The sequence below is a fragment of the Sinohyriopsis cumingii genome, chromosome 6 (assembly GCF_028554795.1).
Source record: "Sinohyriopsis cumingii isolate HCF-2022 chromosome 6, ASM2855479v2, whole genome shotgun sequence".
Lineage (NCBI taxonomy): Eukaryota > Metazoa > Mollusca > Bivalvia > Unionida > Unionidae > Sinohyriopsis > Sinohyriopsis cumingii.
This window is the reverse complement of record NC_142966.1, coordinates 104,769,546-104,790,444: the sequence shown is the minus strand read 5'-3', so window position 1 is coordinate 104,790,444 and position 20,899 is coordinate 104,769,546. Positions and strand designations below refer to the sequence as shown.

The following is a 20,899-nucleotide window of genomic DNA, read 5'->3' as shown; positions in this document are numbered from 1 at the left end:
GGAAAATCTTACTTTAATAAGATTGGTTAAATCAGGGTGAATCTTTTGGACTTCATGTTAATTATTGTAAAGAAAATGATAATGTAATGAAAATGGTTGTGTTATCTCTATAGGAAGGTGAAATATATTTCAATATCTTTGTTTAATGAACCGTATGTTATTATTATTCTCTGAATTCATACTATACATTAAACTGTATGCAGATTATTATTGAAAGTGTATCTCATACAAGAGCAACAAGAAAACAAAACATAAAATAATTTTATTTAAATAATATAACAATCAACTGTCGAAACAAAAGCATACATTATGTACATCACATACATTTATATAGAACAATTGAACAACATTTATGACATACACATAACACACGCACACTGTATCGCAGTCAACGTTCAAAACACATTGTCAAATTCTAGTCAATAAATGCCGGTATAATGAAGTAAACCGACTCCCATACAATAGTGACCCCCCCCCCCCGGCAAAATTTTATATAGGATTATTAACCCCCCTCATAATTCGTGCTATAGAAACTTTACTTTTCATACAAAACAATAATAATATGACTCCTCACAGATAAAAACAGACCCCGTATAATAGAGACCCCTCCCCAATTGAAATTGTATATATAAAAATGATACACTTCACGGTTGTAATTCGTACTATAAAAATTGACATTTTCACAACAACATAAATACTGTAACCCCTCACAGATAAAACAAAAAGAAAAAAGAAAAAAGAAAAAGAAAATATAAAAAAGAACTATGTAAAATACAGATTACTTGCTGTTCATGTTGGAATGTCTGAAATTTGCTTACAATATAGCAGCGACTGTGCGGAGGTGGCGATGGCATAGGCGAAGTCGTCTGTTTATCATGTCGTTTACGTGGGTGACATCTCAGTATATATTTGTAAATTCTGGACAGACATGGTTCAAGGAAGTGAATGTCATTCCGAGAAATCACGTTAAAATTTATTTTCAAAGTTAGTATCTAAATGCATTACATATTCTGGGCTCCAGAATCAATATTTGCCACAACCAATGAAGATAATTAAAATAAATATTAAGAACAAGCATTGAGAAGTGGAATGCATGGTCCAGTGGTAGAGCTTCAGACTTCAGCTCGAGAGGTCGTGGGTTCGAGAATCGCCGTGGCAATGTCATTAATTCTTGAGCAAGATAATTAATCCACATTACTTAGTACTGCTTCACTCAGGAGCCAGAGAGAGGGATTAATGTAAGTTGTAAGAACTTGTTTCGCAATCGATGTCAAATAAATATGTTTAAACAAAGCATTTCAAACGACGTGCTTTAACAAAAATGACAACAATTGAAATTCATAAGCCATGTTTTTTTCCCAGCCAACGTCACATTTATATTTTTTTCTGGATATGCTTGGCGAAATATGCACGATTTCGGAGTCAATTATTCCTCGGACAAACGAGGGTACTTTTCGTCACACAAATCAAAATCAAAATCTTTATAGTCATCACCTACTTGTTTTAGGGTTTAACGCCATTTTTCAGCACACGATAGGCTATACATGGCGGCCAGTAATAATGGTGGAGGAAGAACCCGGGAAAACCCCGCAAAGAACCACCAACCCACGAGAATTGAGTAGACAGGTATACATGGTAATCGGATCAGCATCCTGTATGTTTCAATTCTGAAACTTTATAATTTTGTAACATTATCCTCTCCATTACCAACTCTGTTATTTTCATTCTCAATCAATCTATAGTTTTCTATAATGTGGAATTTTTCTTGCTAACAACATTTATTGAATTATATATGATGTATATTCAATTTACAGGGATAACTTAACTGTGTAGTTTCTAAAGCGTAACCTTTATTATACGCCCATCCTAAGACGGGTGGTATCATGTGATGGCTCATGGATTCTGTTTGTCTGTCCTTCTTTCTCAAATTCGTGCTCGAGCTGTAATTTTTGAACCGGTTAGTATATTCGAAATCTAATAGGTACAAATGTTACTTACATCGAGAAGATGTGTTGGGCTCAACTTTCAGTACCATGCGTCTAAGGTTACTGTCACAATGTGGGTCATAGGTTAAATCGTATCCGAGCCCTAACTCTTTAACCGGGTGGTGTATTCAAATAATAATTGGTATAGATACTGGCATATTGGCGCAGACGGGCATATACTGTCTCGCTAGGCGGTGCTAGTTATTAGCTCACATGAGTAACTGTTCATCATGTCAGGTGAGTTGCTCTGGATGGTATGTTGTCCGTCCGTCAATCCCTTTAACATGTGTGCATCGTAGACGTTCCATTATATGTACAATCTTAATCAAACAAACTTGACAACAACCAGTATTTCAACAATACCTCGGTTCCTGTATTTAACGAGCAATAACCAGAGTTACTAAATTTTGTTTGAAATTCTAATAGTTTACCTTGTATATAATTTTCGACCGATTTTAACACAAATTTTGCAGCAAGTTAGTTATTTCCTGAGCACGGCAGCTCCATTCTTGAATTAGCAATATTGCTCATGCTTACAATAGTTATGCACCTTTTGCAATATTTAGCCTTTTGCGCACTAGAGAATTTTGATGTTTAAGCCAGTCTTAATCAGACTTGACTACCAATATATTTTAGTGGCTGCTGTAACTGATTACACACACAAGCGTTTAAACATTTCATCTAAGATTGTTGTTTTTAATCCTTTATGCACCACAGATTATACATTCTCATTCAGTCTTTCCCAAAGTTAGCAGCAACTTACCATATATAATGAAAAACAAAAACATTGTGTATAACCCATTATCTTGATAATGAACGTAGTGTAAACGATGCTTGTTCATTTCTCCAACCTGCAATACCTGTTTATATATACCAGAGTTATGCCCCCTTTTATTTGTTCGAGATTTTTATTTGTATGGACCATTTTAAAAATCAGATTCTGTTCAAGTCTGGGCAGGAGTAAGATTGTTGTGATGTCACTGTTTCTTCGTATAAACTAGTATTCATTTTTCACTTAAAAAGTGTGTCAGCAGGTGAACTGAAAGGAAATCATTGTTCATGTTCAAGACAGTAGCAAATGCGTTTTGTCTAATTTTGTTTAAAGTAACATTTTGTTGTCAACTTGATTCTTGTTTATAATGACAAATTTCGTCAAATAAAGGTCACCAGGCCAAATTAAAAAAAAAACAACAAAAAAACAAGAGCAAACAAACAATAAGATAAGTAAAACCGATGGATAGTCTGCGAAACGTGCCCTTGACACAGCCCCCCCCCCCCCCCGTTTTATTAAACGTCTTAGGATGATGTTAGTCAATTTTTATAATCGTCCACTGTGATCCACCTAAGCATTCACTGTAGGCTATGACTTACACTGGTTGTGCAGAAATAGCTTATGTGTAAGAAAATTAAATAAAATCACGTTTATTTTTAAATTGTAATTTACGATAAAGCATTTAAAAACTTGGCTTATGATCAATATTGTCGTAAGTTCTTTGATAAAACGTGGCCCTAGTTTTTATTATCCGATATTAGTGGTTTTAGAAGTCATATGAGCTTGCATCTATAGTAAGAGTCTGCCAAAGTTTGGTAATGATCAGATGCCAAACGAAGGTGCTAGAGTGTTGGCAAGGCGAAATATTGAATTCGTAATTTAATCAATGGCCATAACTCTTGAGGTTATCATCAGATATTAGTGTTGTTGTTTTTTTTTTTTTTTAACTCGTCAGATCTTTCATTAATATAAAGACTCTGGCCAAGTTTAGTCATGATAGGAACGCAGTAGAGTGTTGACATTTAAATATTTACGGACGGACAGACGGACGACGGACAACAGACGATTGTATAAGACCCACCGGCAAGGCAAGTAGAGCTAAATAGGAATGGGGATTAACGTATGAACTAACAGGCTACCGCACAATGTATCCAGGCAACACGATAATCCTTGCAAACAAGGTATCCAGTTTAATTATTCAAATTTTTACACATCGTGTGTTAGCATAAGCTTTTTGTAAGCGACTCAGTCCCCTCTTGTTTTTATTGCAATGACTAGACATGTTTGTTTTTAAAACAAAATAACGTTGTTTACTGTATCGTTTGTTAAAAAGAACAAATACTTTTTATACGATACAGTAGAAGTATGACACAAAATAAGTATGATACAGTAGAAGTATATCACAATAGAAGTATGATACAATAGAAGTATGACACAACAGAAGTGACCTTCCATATTTTGTTTTCTTTATGCATCTTCTGGGGACATCTGAAAGTAGAGATATTAAATATTAACGACTATGTTCACTTCACCACCAATAAACACGAAAGTAGGCCTCGTTGTTTTGTGTCATCCTATGAATTGAAGTCATACAAGTATAAAAATAACGTCCTTATTTAAAACGACGTCATTGTGGAACTAACTACCATGTGTGACTGGCTCATATTTAATTAGGCTGTTTCTTAAGTACAGCTCGACATGCATATTGTTTTTTAAAAAAGCAAGAATTAAATTTACGACAGCGTCACAATTTTGACGAAATAATTCCCACATCTAAAATCTTATCAAGTTATTGAAAGTGACTTTTAAGTAGTGTCAGTATATCGAAATTACAGCAATAAATGTACATATTATTGGGGGTTCAGTCTTGTATCTTTGATCAACACCACTTTATCACTGAGTTGAATTCTTAGTTGGGGTTTATAGGCTAAACACTGGTAGGCATTGGCTCCGCGCTCCTGCCGGCAGCAACAATAAATGTAGACGGAGGTGTTAGTGTATCGAATGCAAGTATTTCCATATCTGTACCCCAAGTACACTCGTCCTACATACAGGAACTTTGTAAATAAAAATCATTGTTTTTGACTCAGCTTGAAACATAATATTTAATTCTCTTTCATGGACTTCATAAATTCCATGATGAACATTTTTGATGCTGAAGTTTACTCTCTCTTGCTGTACGAAGACTTCACATCTGACACTCAAACAATCATTGTCTTGCCCAACACTGCATGTCGGTATATATAACTGATCGGCTATAGCACCTCTCTTCCATACACAAAGTAGAAGGGACATATTTAGTTGATACATGATCGTATGTCCTCTAAGCGAAACATGACATCTAGTAACTTGTCTTCCTAGTCCTTTGTCCTTCATTAACACAGCTAGACAAAATGTTACACAAAGTTCGGTGTGTGTGTGTGTGATTTGGATTTTTAACCTAGTATTACCAATTTTTCAGTCATATCGCTACGATGTCTGCAGTGTGGCAGTTTATAGTGATGTCTAGCACCGGGGCATCATGCCACAGACATGTAGCATGATGTCCCACCCAGTCACATTATCCTGACACCAGGTCGACCAGTCCTAACATTAACCTCTTAATGCTGAGCGCCAAGTGAGGCAGCTGTTAGTACCATTTTTGTAAGTCTTTGGTATAATCGCCCGGGGATTAAACCAAAAAAATGGGGTGGCAATGGTCAGAGGAAACTCGGACTGTGCTTTATAATACCTATCCAAAAATATGGACCTTTTTGACCTCATTAGTGTATTATTTTTTATGAAGTTTTATATTAGGCAGGTGCATGCAACATTAAATTTGCACATAAAAACTGGCCCCTGCCCCCTTGGCAGTGGTTCTCATTGTGGATTTCCAGTTCTTGTTATGAATGTACATTGCAAGACACTGTTTTTAATGGATCTGGTGTGATCTAATGTAGAACAGTCTTAGATACAGCATCTGGAATATCGCATTGGTGAATCCTCTCCTATCAACGTGCTGGATCCAGCATCCATTCAAAAAATTACATGCTATGCCACTTCACTTGCTGTGTAAGATTAATTTTCAAGCTTCATTACCAATATTTATCATTCATATAAATGGTGTATGATTATTAAATAATATTTATATTTTGATCAAATTTGATAATTAAGCAAAAATTGGTAAACAGTTAAATGAGACTTAATACACAATCCATGCAAATGGCCATCACTCCAGTATGGTGATCTGTATTCCGGTCTAATTGACTCTCCAGGTAAATATCATTATGTTCATTGAGAGAAAAAAAAATACATTTTGTATAGCTAAGTAATTTGCTTTAACATTAAATTTACATTACATTTTAGAGTCATAAAGATATATGATATTTTCACAGATTACTTCCATTTTAATTAGCAAAAACATACTATTATATAATTTTTGTATATTATCATTTGTATGTACTACATAAAAAAACATAAATTTATTTTAAAAGATGTCTAATTTAAAAAGGGACAATCATTTTCAAAATTAAAATGCAAACTGCTTTTTCTAACTGAATGTTCTTGTGTTGCTTTGTTCTCCAGTTCCTTTCTTCTTATTCTTTGGTCACATTGGATTGTGTCTATCTACCTAATCTGTATAACTATGAATAATGTCTATTAATTTAATAATAAACTTTTTAAACAATAGAAAAATATATCAAGGAAGCCACTTCATGTGTAACCAAAGATGGAAGTACCTTGAAAGATGATCATAAATATTATACTCAAGTTCAATTTCAACTATTTGTCCACAATGTTCAAACGTGTGATCTTGTTGTGTAACATTAAGAATGACAGCTACATTACATATTTCTAGAGACAATGACTTCATATCTAGGATGACTAATAGAGTTAAAATTGTGTTATGCCTCGGAGCTGCTAATAAGGAGGTTGGAACACAGTGCAGTTACTTTACATAGCGGTGTAACTGACCAAAGATTTACTGTTTATGCCATTCTAAAGATGATGGTAAAGCAGATATGATTGTTTGTGACAATCCAAAATGCAAAATAAAATGGTTCTATCTGAAATGTATAAAAATGAAACATGTGCCATAAGGACAGTGGTTTTGCAAGGAGTGTAAAAAAATACAGTTTGACTCTGAATGTTTGTAGTTTTTCAGAACATACTGCATGGAAAGTACAAATTGTAGGTAACATCATTTATTGCATGTACAACATATACAGTGTATTATCAAACATTAGATTTGACATATGAAATTATCAATAAACTTTTGAACAATGACTAAATCTTTACTTATTGCTGCCAGTACTTTTTTCTACTATATCTAAATATATTTCATCTAAACTTATTAACCACCACCACAGCTCTTTTCAAAGTCACTTGGTAGAATTCCTTGTAGAATTTTGTATCAGTTGTTCATAGACCAATATTCGTACACAACTTATATTCCATGACTTCTCTACCTCCCTAGCAGACAACTATTTCTTACCTTTTGTAAATGCAGGTATGATCAGTTCTGTTGAACACACACTTGCAAAGTCATCCTTTAATGTGAAATCCTTATCTGCAACAATCTGGTCACCTGGAAGATGTAACTTTGGACTAAGAAACCCTGACAATCTTACAATCTCTGTCAGAAACTCTGCCTCCCCAAACTGTACATCAAAATGTCACTGATCTCAGTGGACTGCAGCTAATAAATATTTTGAATGTGCTGTGCTTTTTATAATTGGAATAACATTTGGCTCATGCATCAAACTTTTTGGGTCTTTCAATAAATGTTTAAAAGCAGTCAATTATGCATGTAAGCCTAGGAAATTTGTTATGGAAGACACTTGGCATCGTTTCTCTTACAGTTTCCCTGTCTGGCCAATGAATAAGAAAGTCTAACTTTGCACTTAAAATATGAATCCATCTCCAAAACATGTCATGCAAAGTTGATATTGGAATTCCACACTGATCTGCAAGATATTCAAAGGGCATTTCAAGTCGTAATTTGACAAGTATTACAAACAGCTAATCTTGCAAGGATAATTTGTTGGCTAGTGATGTTCTGTTGATAAATGTTTGCATAAAACTGAACAATGATAAAAATACATCCCACTTTATTCCAGTATAATATATGGATTTGTTATCATTATTTTCAATCAATCTTGAAAGTTTAACTGTTTCAAATTTGGTTCTTAAATCTTGCACCTGTTGTTGAAATCTGTCTCACTCTGCTCTCAAACTGCAAATTTCGGTATAATTTTTTCTCTCGTTCATATGGTGTTAGTGGTTGTTGCATCACTGTTCGTGGCAATGATTGAGTGCAAGTCATGTTAATGTTTGATGATGAATCTGGAGAGCCCCAGGGTAACATTGGGGATGTGCCAAAAGTATTTTAGCAGCAGAGGGGGCGAACAGACCGACCTTAGGAGGGTCCAAAACCCGAAATAAGGCTTCTAACTCAAAAATATTTCGAGCTGAACATTTGCTTGAAATAAATGATTGTCTAAACAAATTGAGGTCTCCGGTTAATTAGACCATTGCTTTCCTGATCCGAAAACTCACGAAATGAACCAACTTGAGGTCATCGCCCCCTCTGCTGCTATAATTAAATCATTATGTTATAATAAAATGGTACATCCGGAATCTCATACTGCAAGGATAGCTCGAGAACGATTAGAAGCAATCAAAAAATTTCTTCCTGTAAGAGATTCATTCAGAAAAAATCTATAAGCGCAGCAAGAAGCTCAAGTTGAGTACGAAGAAGAAACTAAAAAACTGTTTAAGCCAGTCACTGCAGCTACTGAACAAGTCACAACAGTCATCAAAGAAGATCTTCTTCCGGTATCAAAACAAACTGCGGTACAAGCTGAAAAAATAGCAAGAAGAACTAAACAGACAAAAAGGATTTTACGAGACCTTCCAACTGACATAGCTGCAGCTCAACCTCCACCTGTCGGTGAAGAAATACTTGAAGGTATTGAAAAACTTCGTACTGAGATAGGTGATATGAAAGATCGTGAATTAATAAAACCAGAAGAAGAGGAACACGATTAAAGGGAAATGATTATGCTGAATAATAAATTTACCAGTTCGGGTATCAGATTCATAAGAGAAATTAGGGATGTTGATACGTTATCAAAACTTGCTGCAGAAAGTAAGGATAAAAAAGAACAACTTTTAAAGCCTGAATATAGTTCCGCTCGTATTAGTAATCCCGAAATCTGGTCTAAATGGATATATCGTATATATTTCAATAAAGATAGAGTTTATTCCAGTGATGAGGCATATAATGATTATCGCAGAAACATAGACATGTATCTTGCACAAAAAGAATCAAAAGTATCACAATCTCTCAGAACAATAAGTGAGGAAGAAGAAGAAGTATCACCCTCAAGACTATTTAAGAAAAGATCTCGCTTAAGACTATTTAAGAAATCAGAAGAAGAAGAAGGAGCAATGGGAAGTGGTCTGGGAAATTTTTTTGTTTGTCCTGATAATATCATCAATGACGTGTCACGGTTAGAAGTTCTCATAGGGGGAAAACGTGCAGGAAATAACTCAACAGAAATAACCAATGAAATATCTGATATTTGTCGAAGATTATTTCAAGGTGGTATTATGGATCGCAGCATTTATCGTTCACTTATTGATGAAATTGCTGATGATTATCACAGCGACTAAACAATTAATTAATCCGTATATAAAAATGATTATACATACTGCTCAACGTGGACCGATCATGGTCAGGGTAGTAAACTCACGACTGCCAAATTACAAAGTAATTTACGGAGATGGACTTGGTGAAGTTATTCAGGGTCTATTTAGAAGGATGGCTCCAAAAGCAATACCGATTGCAAAACAATTAGGTATGAAGGCTATTGAGGCTATTCGTGAAAAAGTTCCTGGTGCAATTGTCAATGTTGCTGGTAAGGCGTTCTCGGCGATCAAAGATAGACTAGCATGATTAATAAGACGAAAACAACAACCACCAGTGAAACTGGCAAGTACTGAGGTTATGCCAGCAAATGTCGGTAAAATAATAAATCAGGCTGCAAATCAAAAACTAGCGGAATTATCTGAAGAAGCAGAAAGAAATATAACAGCGAATTTAATAGCAGGAAGCGGTCTTCGTCGACGATGATTACCATTTGGAAAAATGGTAATTACAATAAAATGTTTAAACGCATGTCCGACCCAGCATTTGACATGGATGCACCGGTCCTCAAAGATGAATCAGTGCGTGATTATCAATTTTATTCCTATGACGCAAGACAACCAAATCAGCGGGGGAGAATCGAATTACAGGTTCATGATACAAGTAGATATTTCTTGCCTGCTGAGGCGTTTATTGAAGTAGAAGGTGAACTTATAAAGGGGGATAATACGGCATATGGTGCCAATTTGCGTGTTGGTTTTGTCAACAACGGGATTATGGCACTGTTTGATAGCGCCACATACATGATTGATGGAAAAAATATTGAATCAGTTCAGAAGGATGTTGATGTTGCTACAACAATAATTGGTCTAGCGAGATATTCTGATGATTACACAAGATCAGCCGGTCCAACAATAATGTTTGCCAAAGGATATTACTAACAACGCTGATCATATCAGGTACGCTAAAATACGAACTGCAGTAGGTACTGCAGTTGATCCACAACCAGTTGATGAAGGTCCTGAATACGCAGCCAGACCAGCTGCTGCTTTTGATATTGTACGAGGCGATAGCGCGACTTTCAACCTAGGATTTGCAACACGCCAAGCAGCGTTGTCAGGAAATAATATAAATTGTTCATGTGCAATTCCACTGTCTCACATCTTTGGATTTTGCAGAAATGTCAGAAAGGTTATCTTTGGAGCTAAACACACAGTTGTGCTCGTAAGAAAAGGTGATGATAATGATGCAATCTGGCGAGGTGTTGGTATTGATGATGATGGTAAAGTAAATATATCAAAGCTTTCATTGTGGATGCCAGTAATGATTCCATCTATTACTGAAGAACAAAAACTACTTTCTTTTATGGATCAAGGCGGTAAATCATTGATATCATGGTTAACAGTAACCACAGATGCTGTTCAAAGCGCTGTTAATGGTTTATTTACATGGAATATAGCATCACAACAGGGTGTTTCTGCACCACGACATATTTTTATTGCGCTGCAAAATAATAATCGGACGAATAATCAATTACATTCACATATGATATTTGACAACCTTGGAGTTAATGAAGTTTCCTTGCGGATAAATGGACATCAAGAACCGGCTGAGGATATATTGTTAAATTTTGATCAAAATCACGTAGCGCGTGCATATCATCGTTTGATGTCATTTATGGGACGTGATCAAAATATAGATACTGGGCTGCAAATATCACAGTTAGAGTTTACAAAACTATATCAGATTTATTACTTTTCGTTGGAACATCTTGATTTATCCAAGCAATCTGTCGTTGATATACACTTTCGAGCTCGTGTTACTAACCCTCCTCCTGATATAGCTGGTCCACCACTTGTTCGCGGCGCCTACAAAGCAATCGCGGTTATACTCAGCGATAAAGCCATGTTACTTGAAGGTGGTAGTGGTCGAATGAGAGTCGTTGATGCACCAGTGGAAAATCTTTAATCACCATTTGGAGCGTGGTAAGTATTATCATAAAATGCCATATCATCAAGTTAGTGTCAGTCTGACTCACGGTCAGATTAAAAACCTTCAATCAAATTCAGCAAAAAACTGCGGAATGAAAATATCACTAAAGCGAGATCAGATCACGGGTGGTCAAAATAAGCTATCATTATCAGAACGCCAGCTTAAACATTTCAACGACGCTAAACAATCAAAAACAGGCGTCAAACTCAATCTCTCTGCGGGTGCGGTTAAAGACTCAATTAAAACAGGCGGTATTTTTCCACTCCTCGCGGCTATTCCAGCGTTAATAGCTGCTGCCGCGCCAGCTGTAGCAAAAGCAGCCGCGTTAGGTGCTGTTGGAACAGCTGCTGAAATGGCTCTAAAGAAAGCAACAGGAAGTGGATACAAAAAAAGGGACGCGGCTTAAGATTGCCGGGATCTCGTTGGGGAAGAGGTCTAAGGCTTCCACGTTAGACGTTCCAGCATCAAATTTTGATTTACTTGATGCTGATAAACGATTAAAAATAAAAGCCTTTAGAGGTGTTTTCATGCGAGATCAATTACCAAAACAACCAAACAAACTCGAAACAGGTATTATTAATCTCGACGAACGTTCCGGACCTGGTACTCATTGGGTATCATACGCGGTTGATCCACGTGGAATCGTTTATTTTGATTCATACGGGTTAGCTCCGCCTGTTGAATTTATCAAGTATGTTGCATCACTTCACGCGCAAGTTTGGTATTCAACGCTACCCACACAAACAATGACAGATCCGCCAATATGCGGCCGTGAAGTAATTAATGTACTTGACGCTATATCAAAATCATCCAGGCCGCCACATAAAGTCGTGCATGATTATACAAGCAACCGATTCGTTTTAAACAACAGGTCTTATTATAATGGTTGATATTTACGGAAGATCTTCCTCACGCGTTAAGAAAAAGCCCGGCGACGTTGATCTATCGAAGTACGCGACTAGGGATGACCTCGCTGATATTATGAACCTGGCTGGAGTTGACCCAGATGAGGTTGTTATTTTTCAGGATCGACATGGTAAACTAAAAAGCAGCAATATCAAATGGAATGATATAATTCGACGAGTACTTGGTGCAGTTACGGATAATATACCTGTGTTTACTGACAGCGGCAGAATCAGGGATTCAAGTATATCGTTTACAACCATCAGAAATCAAATTACGGCAGCTGTTGCTAATCGCATAAAAAACACCGGTGACACAATGACTGGTGAACTTAGCATGAACGGAAATAAAATAGTAGTTTCAGGAGATCCAACATCCGGTGAAGATGCTGCAACGAAAAATTATGTTGACATTAGCTATGGTATCGTAGATAATAAATTATCCACGTTGCGGGCCGAGTATGATGTTCACGTAGGCGCTTTTGGAAGATTTCGAAGAAATTTTCAAAAAAACGACGAATCCATAGATAAATTCTTCGGCACTCCGCACGCCGTTGACATGAAACTCGTTGATATCAAAACTAACCTAGACACGATCAAACAAACACAGCAAAACATCGTAGCGGGAATTCCTGAGATCGTCAATAAAACCAGTCTGATTAAAATCTCAGCCGGAATAACTTCCGGGCATATTACCAACATCGTATGCACGGTATCATCGGGATTTGCAACATGGTCGCAGCAAAATAATACTATCAAATATACTGCAACAGTCACTGGCGTGTACAGGCTGTCTGTGTTTAGTGCTGAAAAATTTGAAATATTTACAACGTATCCATGGCGTCACTCAACTGATAAGTTTTCTGGGGTTGTATCTGTCATATTAAATAACGGAACCGAGGAAATATTTATTCTGGAAGCAGCTGATAAGAAATTAACTGCAACATCCTTCTGGTGGTGTTTGGAATTTGTAGCTGAAATACCTCAATTGGTTACGGCATAAAATATAATGAGTACTATCGACGTTCAAGGATTTAGGTACAATCAAGCGCGTGAATGGCAGGCAGCGTTGAAAGATCGAGTCGAACAATATACAGTAAAAATAAAAAAGTATCAACGACGATTGGTTATCATCGACGTTGTTGTTTATTCGGTATCCGCTGTTGTTGCCGGAAGCGGAATAATATTATCCGCGGTAACAATGATGGCACCAGTAGCTGTGACTATTTGTGTTTGTGCAACTACGACAATTGCAGGTGTGCTTAATATCGTTGCAAAAAAATATGTACTTGCACGAACGAAAAATTATCCGATTACAAGATAAAATTACACATAGCAACTGTCGCATACACGAGGTTATCCTCGTTGTTATCAGCGAGTCTCAATGATGGAATTATATCCGATTTTGAGTTTTCAATGATGATCAGCGTATACAATTGCGCTGGTATTAAAGGTACGAGTATCTATAATGACGGAATTACTGCAGCAGATCGTGACGAACACAACCCCGCACAAGACCACGATGATCTCGCTAAGCTCGATTAATCCTGAATTTAACATCAATTTTCCAACAGCAATTCGCGCGAATGAAATTGCACTAGCACAATTACGAGTATATTACAGCTGGCCAAATATCAGATCAAAATCATTTAATGGTACACCAGCAAATAATTCGCTTGTATTTGCTGATAAAAACAAACCCGATGGAACACCTGACTGGGTTGTTGTTGGAATACCAACTGGTAGTTATGAGGTCGAACAAATAAATGATGAATTTGCGCGTAGAATAAAATCAATAACAGGAAAAGAAGCAAAAATATCGATTAATGTTCATGAGCCGACGCTGTCCTCGACGATTGAAATAAACTCGCCTGATTACGTCGTTGATATTTATCAATCTTCAATCAGATCCGTGCTGGGCTGGCCTGAAATAACACCACAACTACCTGCACAGATACCAGAACCAACTCGGGCTGATTTTACATCGACGAAGAGTTTTCATCATAATATTAAAATGAATTACACAAGTTTTTGGTGGAACATAGAAAAACGGGTATGGGATAAACGTGATCAATTTCATGTCAATAATATTGGTGAATACTATTGGCTTTTACACAACGCTGATAACGATAATAACCTGTATAATTCATTTTACGATATAAATATCAATAACGTCATTGATATCATAAATTCAGACCATAAAGAACAACTAGATAATTTACGTGTTCTTTTTCATGAATATTTGTCTGATTTGACATCTACGCGTGAAGAAATTATTAAACGAATAGAAATTTTAAATCATATAGCTGATACCATTGAATATTTTCATAACAGAATCATAAACCTGGTTTTTGAATCATCAGGCGATTATAGAAGGTTTTTCGCAACCAAATACAAAATATCCGAAGCTGACATTGTAACGTTTAAGTTCCCTAATTATAATCCAAATGGATTAAGAAAATCTGTCAATGATGTCATTGATGAGTTCTTTCCTAAAATACTTGATGCATGGACAAAAATAACTCCACCAGCAACTGTTCTTAGATATAATAATGACCACTCGGCGGCGGCAGACACGTATCACCGGGAATCGTTAATATAACGTCGACGGTCGCGGTTAATCTAGTTTGTGACGTAATCGAAGGCAGTTATCAAATAGATCTTGGAAAATCAAATCAGGCTCAACAAGGATACATCCTATACACGTTCACACCACAAGTCCCCCCTGGCGATTTGATCGTACAAGTACCAACCAATCCTGTTTATCTACGCACACATAATCAGTATTTGTCACGAATAAATTTCAAACTCACAGACCACCTTAATCGCTTAATTGACCTACGTGGAGAAGAGCTTGTAATAAATCTGTATGTGAAATCTTAATGTGAGGGTTTTTATACACTTGAAAACGCGCGTTTTCACAAAACATAGAACAATTTAGCCATTGATGAACACGGAAACGAGGATTTCTTATTAACACAAGAACAAATAGATGAACTCCGTCGAGATCATTTGTAACAGAGATCAGGCACACTCCTGCATCAAAGTCGATCAACTTAAATAAATAAATATATCTGTTAAAAAATTCATCTTTTTTAAAATGTTTAATTTTTTTCTGAAAATTTGATCATTTCACATAAATCTGAGTACCAACTCACCCATCAAAATTGCAAATTGCATAAATCTGAGTACCAACTCACCCATCAGAGTTATAAATTGCAAAAATCTGAGTACCAACTCACCCATCAGAGTTATAAATAAATAATAATTCAGAAATAAAATAATAATTCAGAAATAAATAATTTGTAAAATTAAGAAATTTGTACAATTTTGTAAATTTGATGGGGTAAATGGTAGTCAAAATTAAGAAATTTGTACAATTTTGTAAATTTGATGGGGTAAATGGTAGTCAAAATTAAGAAATTTGTACAATTTTGTTAAATTTGATGGGGTAAATGGTAGTCAAAATTAAGAAATTTGTACAATTTTGTTAAATTTCAGTAAAAAAACAAATTAATTCAGTAAATAAATAAATTAATTCAGTAAATAAATAATTTGTAAAATTAAGAAATTTGTACAATTTTGTAACTTTGATGGGGTAAATGGTAGTCAAAATTAAGAAATTTGTACAATTTTGTTGTATTTTGTGAAATAATTAAGAAATTCTTCATTTTGATGGGGTAAATGGTAGTCAAAATTAAGAAATTTGTACAATTTTATGTTTTTGATGGGGTAAATGGTACTCAAATTAAGAAATTTGTACAATTTTGTTAAATTTCATTAAAAAAACAAATTAATTCAGTAAATAAATAAATTAATTCAGAAATAGATAATAAATCTGAGTACCAAGTAGCCCATCAAAATTATGAATAAATAATAATAATTCAGAAAAAATAAATAATAATTCAGAAATAAATAATAAATCTGAGTACCAACTAGCCAATCAGAGTTATAAATTGCATAAATCTAAGTACCAACTAACCCATCAAATTCAGAAATAATCTCAGAATAATATTTCTGATCAAAGATCTCAGTCATCTTCATCGGAATTACTACTTTGGATCGTTTCACCAACTAGGTTACTCGCTAACATAATTTTTCTTAATAGTCTTATGCGAGTACTAATTGTTTTCTTTTCCTCGTACTCGTGGGATAACAGCGATCTAATTCCTTCCACTGCGGCAGAGAGAGGAACGAATTCCTTCACCTGATTATCTTCTACGGTAGCTAGCGACTGAAACATTGCCGCCTGAATCCGTTTCATGGGCTTATATTCAGATGATAGTGTGTGTATTCCTTGGTTTTTACGTTCTTGTAAAATCTCAAAATCAGAAACTATTTTTTCAGGATTTAGTTCATTAGATATATTAATTCCATCTTTTTCCAATTTTTTAATAGCAACAATTACATCATTGATATTTTCGTAGTTCATTATTTAGTATATATATATATATATATATATATTTAAAATAAAAAAATTATCCCTATAGAACCCCTAGCGAGTGTTTAGCGAGTTCGTCGGGATGTTTCAAGGACAGCACAAACATATATTATGAAATGTGAACCTCTATTCGAGTCTTTTAGCAGGTTTAAGTATGCAATGAATGAAAGACAGTACAACCAAGAACTCATAGCTTGCCATCGCATTCTATCAAGTTCATCAGGCACACGAAATATTCCTTCTACGAGAGCTTCTAACCCGTCAAACAACGGTCTAGAGGCCCAAGAAGGGGGACGGCACAAACACATATTATGGATGAACCTCTATTCGAGTCTTTTAGCAGGTTCATTAAGTATGAAATGAAATGAATGAATGAATGAAATGAGATGAAATATATATAATGAGATGAAATGAATGAATGAGGCCAATTTCTCCGCTAAACAGAACCACCTACCCCAATAATCAACCCGTAGGTAATACAAAACATGTATTAACCACCGGTGATATGTGGTTTGGGTGGTTCTGAGAGCGTAGAGGGGCTGGCGGAGCCCCAATTAATTATAAAAATCGTTAATATGCGTAACCAACCGACCAATTGTCAGTCATGGGATTCGATCCTAGACCGCGAGCGTCACAGTCCAATACGATACGGATTGAGCTATCGAATTCATCTAACACTATATGTTTCGGAAGTTAATATATAGCTACAGCATTTCTGAATTAAAACAACGGAATAGTTTCTACATTTAAATAACTGTTTCTACATTAAAATAACGGTTTCTGAATATATCTGTATTATAACAACGGTTTCTGAATATATCTGTATTATAACAGTGTTTTTCTTAACAGACTGCAAATACAAACCTGCGTATCAGTCCTAAGCGGTATGAATACACCTGCATATCGATTTGTGCATAACAACGGTTTCTAAGCAGATTGTAAATGCAGCATGTTCTGCCTACAACTACTTGCGGATCAATAACAACGGTCAAGTTACCTCAGTTTCTCGCTATGTTGTATGATGGGAAATACGTTCATATATTTAGAAACCATAAATATACTTCTACGAGTAATTAATTACGACGTAAATGGTTAATCTGACCATAAAAATCGGAAATTTACGAAGAAAACTATATATTACAAAGTAATCTCCCTTTTGCATAATTAAAAATTCAGTAGTATAAGGGGGACACACAGCGACTCCAAATAATAAATAATTCGAGGTGGTTATGATAGTTAATAATGTGGTGATGATAATTATTGATACTGAAAGATGATTTTCTGCTTATATTTCTTTGAGAAAGTAGATTTGGTTAAATTTTCTGCGACGTATTTTACCACACGCGAGTTAATATCAAAATATTTCGCAGCCGCGTTCATAGACTGAAATATAATTTCTTTGCCAGTTTCTGTGTTTGTAGCCTTGATCACCCATCTAGAAACTGTCTTACATCTTCCAGTATTACCACGTGCAGAGTTCACGCTTTGCGTGAAAACAAGAAGGTTGGATAAGGAGTTGTTCTGAGGATCCCCGTCAATATGATCAATAACAAAACCATCTTCAATCAATCCGTTGAAACACTCGTATGTGAAACGATGACAGAGATAATTTTTCCTTCCAGCAGTAAACATTAGATAACCAGTATTAATGACAAAACCAACCGGTCTTTTAAGCATACAATTTCTGATCATACCATAAATATTTGATTCGTAGTTTGTTATTGTAGGATGTTGGACAAATTCATTTTGCTCCATATATGATAATATTATTTGTTTAAATCAATGTTTGTCTGAAAACTTAGTTAGATAATCCTCCACGGATTTTATAGCATTTTCACTATTATCATTTTTTGTGTCATAATATCTTTTAAGCTCTCTGAACCGTTTTACCCCGCACTTTCCACATAATTTTGTTTTTCCTCGCACTCCAGTACCACATCGCAGACATGGTATTGGTCCTAAGCTTCCACGGTTAACGCATTGCATGTGTTGTCCGCAGAATTCCTTTTTACAGGATTTATTACAACGAGTTAATGAACCAACCTTGAGCCATCTGCATTGAGACATTGTATACATAATATTTTAATTTAAATACTTGTCTGAAATATAGTATGAACGAATTCGATAGATTATCCCGAATAAAGCCCTGGAGCGTGGATAAATTCAACCTCGACAGAATATCTCCAGACTTACCAGTACGAGATCTGGTTGATCCGAAAAATAAAAGTTTGATTAATAAAATTCACGACGCCAAGAAAGAATTTCACACAGATGGTGCATCTCATGCATGGTCAACGTTCAAGATTATACGCGACAAATATATCATTAACGCTATGATGAACGACAAACGAGCAGCAATTATCATTAACTACCTTGATAATCGCAAGTATCTTTTCAGAATAAAATTCGTTGTGTTGACAGAAACAAATGATTGGATTATCCGTGACAAATATGATCCTGTCCACGGTAATAAAAAAACTGTCGTACTAAGTAAAGATTCCAAACCAGGTCTATTGCCTGGCATTGACAAACCGTATTATGAACGAGCATATCCTGCGACCGCGGTTATTTATGGAATCTATGTGATAAATGAAAAACCTAGCGTTGATAAACTAGCGCCGATGAAATTTTCAAAAATAAATTGTGTAGCTGAACGAGTAACAGAACATTTTACCGTTTCGACTCGTGGAAACGGTCTAACGGATACAAGACGTAAAATAATAAACACGTGGGGAGAAATGGTTAAAGATACTGGTGCGTCTATTAAAGATGTCGCCGAGTTAGGAAAAAAATTAAAATTTCCAATAACCGTAGCGACGATAACAGGAGAAATTTTGTATGAATCAAAATATAGATCAAAAGGAGCTTCGATCGAAATTATTGATCATAACGCACACGCGTGGACTAACGCAGTAACAATATTTCCACGAGATCGAACTGTTAAATGTTATCCCATAGATAATTCTGATGGAGGCATGTTTGATTTTATTAACGAAATAAGTAAAAACGATCCTGTGTCACTATGGTTATTTCAGTCTTGCGTGGAAGAAAATAATCAATTTGATCAGTTTGTGAGACCAAATGGTGTTATTTATCGAACAAATCCTCTTCACGAGAAAATGAAAAATCTTGCACTGCAATATACTGATGACACTGACGAATTATTGAGCAACTGTTTTACTGTTCCGTCAGTTGCGGCTCATTTTGCTAGAAAGAAAAATTCGTGGAAACCAACTCGGTTTGATTTTCTCAATGACATAGTATCCAGTTGTGTCGAATATGGACACGGCGGACTATGGAATACTAAATACGATCATAGAGATGTTATTTCAGTTGATATGGTTGCGTGTTATCCGGGAAGTTTTCTTGGATACGGAGATTGTTCTGTGTATTTTGAGCGATTCGGTCATCCGACGCACGAAATGACGCGAGTATCGATAAATGGACCATTACCGGATTTTGACCTGACTGGATTTGCTCGTATCGAGTCATTCGAAATGTCTAAAGGACTCCATGCAATTTGTTATGTTTGGTTTGGAAAACATTTTTCAGAAAAAATGTGGACACCAATAGTACTATTACGGTATATGCTTGATTGCACGATGTTAATATCGCTGACGATCAGCGAAGCAATTATATCATATCGAAAACAAACCGAAGTTTGGTTACCACATTCGGATGAAACCGATTCGAAGGATCTTGGTAGAAAAATAATTGGCAAATTTACACAAGGAGCAGCATATGATCACAGACGACATTGTACAAGATTGATCATGGACGACGCTGAGTTAGATTTTATAATCGCTGATACAACGAACAAGAATACGTTTGTAAGTCGAGAAACAGTTTTCTTGTCAAATGGAAATAAACTAGGTACCATTGTGAACTATATGGACGGTGAGTCACCTCAGTATACTCATTTAAGATCATCGATGCTCGCGTATGTTTCAATAAATCTATTATCGATGATAAATAAGGTTTCTATGCATGCCGTCAGAGTTGCTACTGATTCGTTTTATATAAGTAAAAAACATTCAATACTGTTAGAAAAATTAAACATAGGCACTTATGCATCGTGGGGTTCGTGGAGAATAAAAAAGGAATATATGCTCGATTATTCCGAATCCGCTGATGTTGCGGTTAAAGATATTTACTGTAAAAAATATCAAACGTTGA

General features: G+C 35.6%; 1 pseudogene; it reads right to left on the bottom strand.

Moving 5' to 3' along the window:
* Nucleotides 1-7,118: 7,118 nt before the first annotated feature.
* On the bottom strand, nucleotides 7,119-8,007 carry LOC149797625 (uncharacterized; annotated as a pseudogene).
* Nucleotides 8,008-20,899: the final 12,892 nt, after the last annotated feature.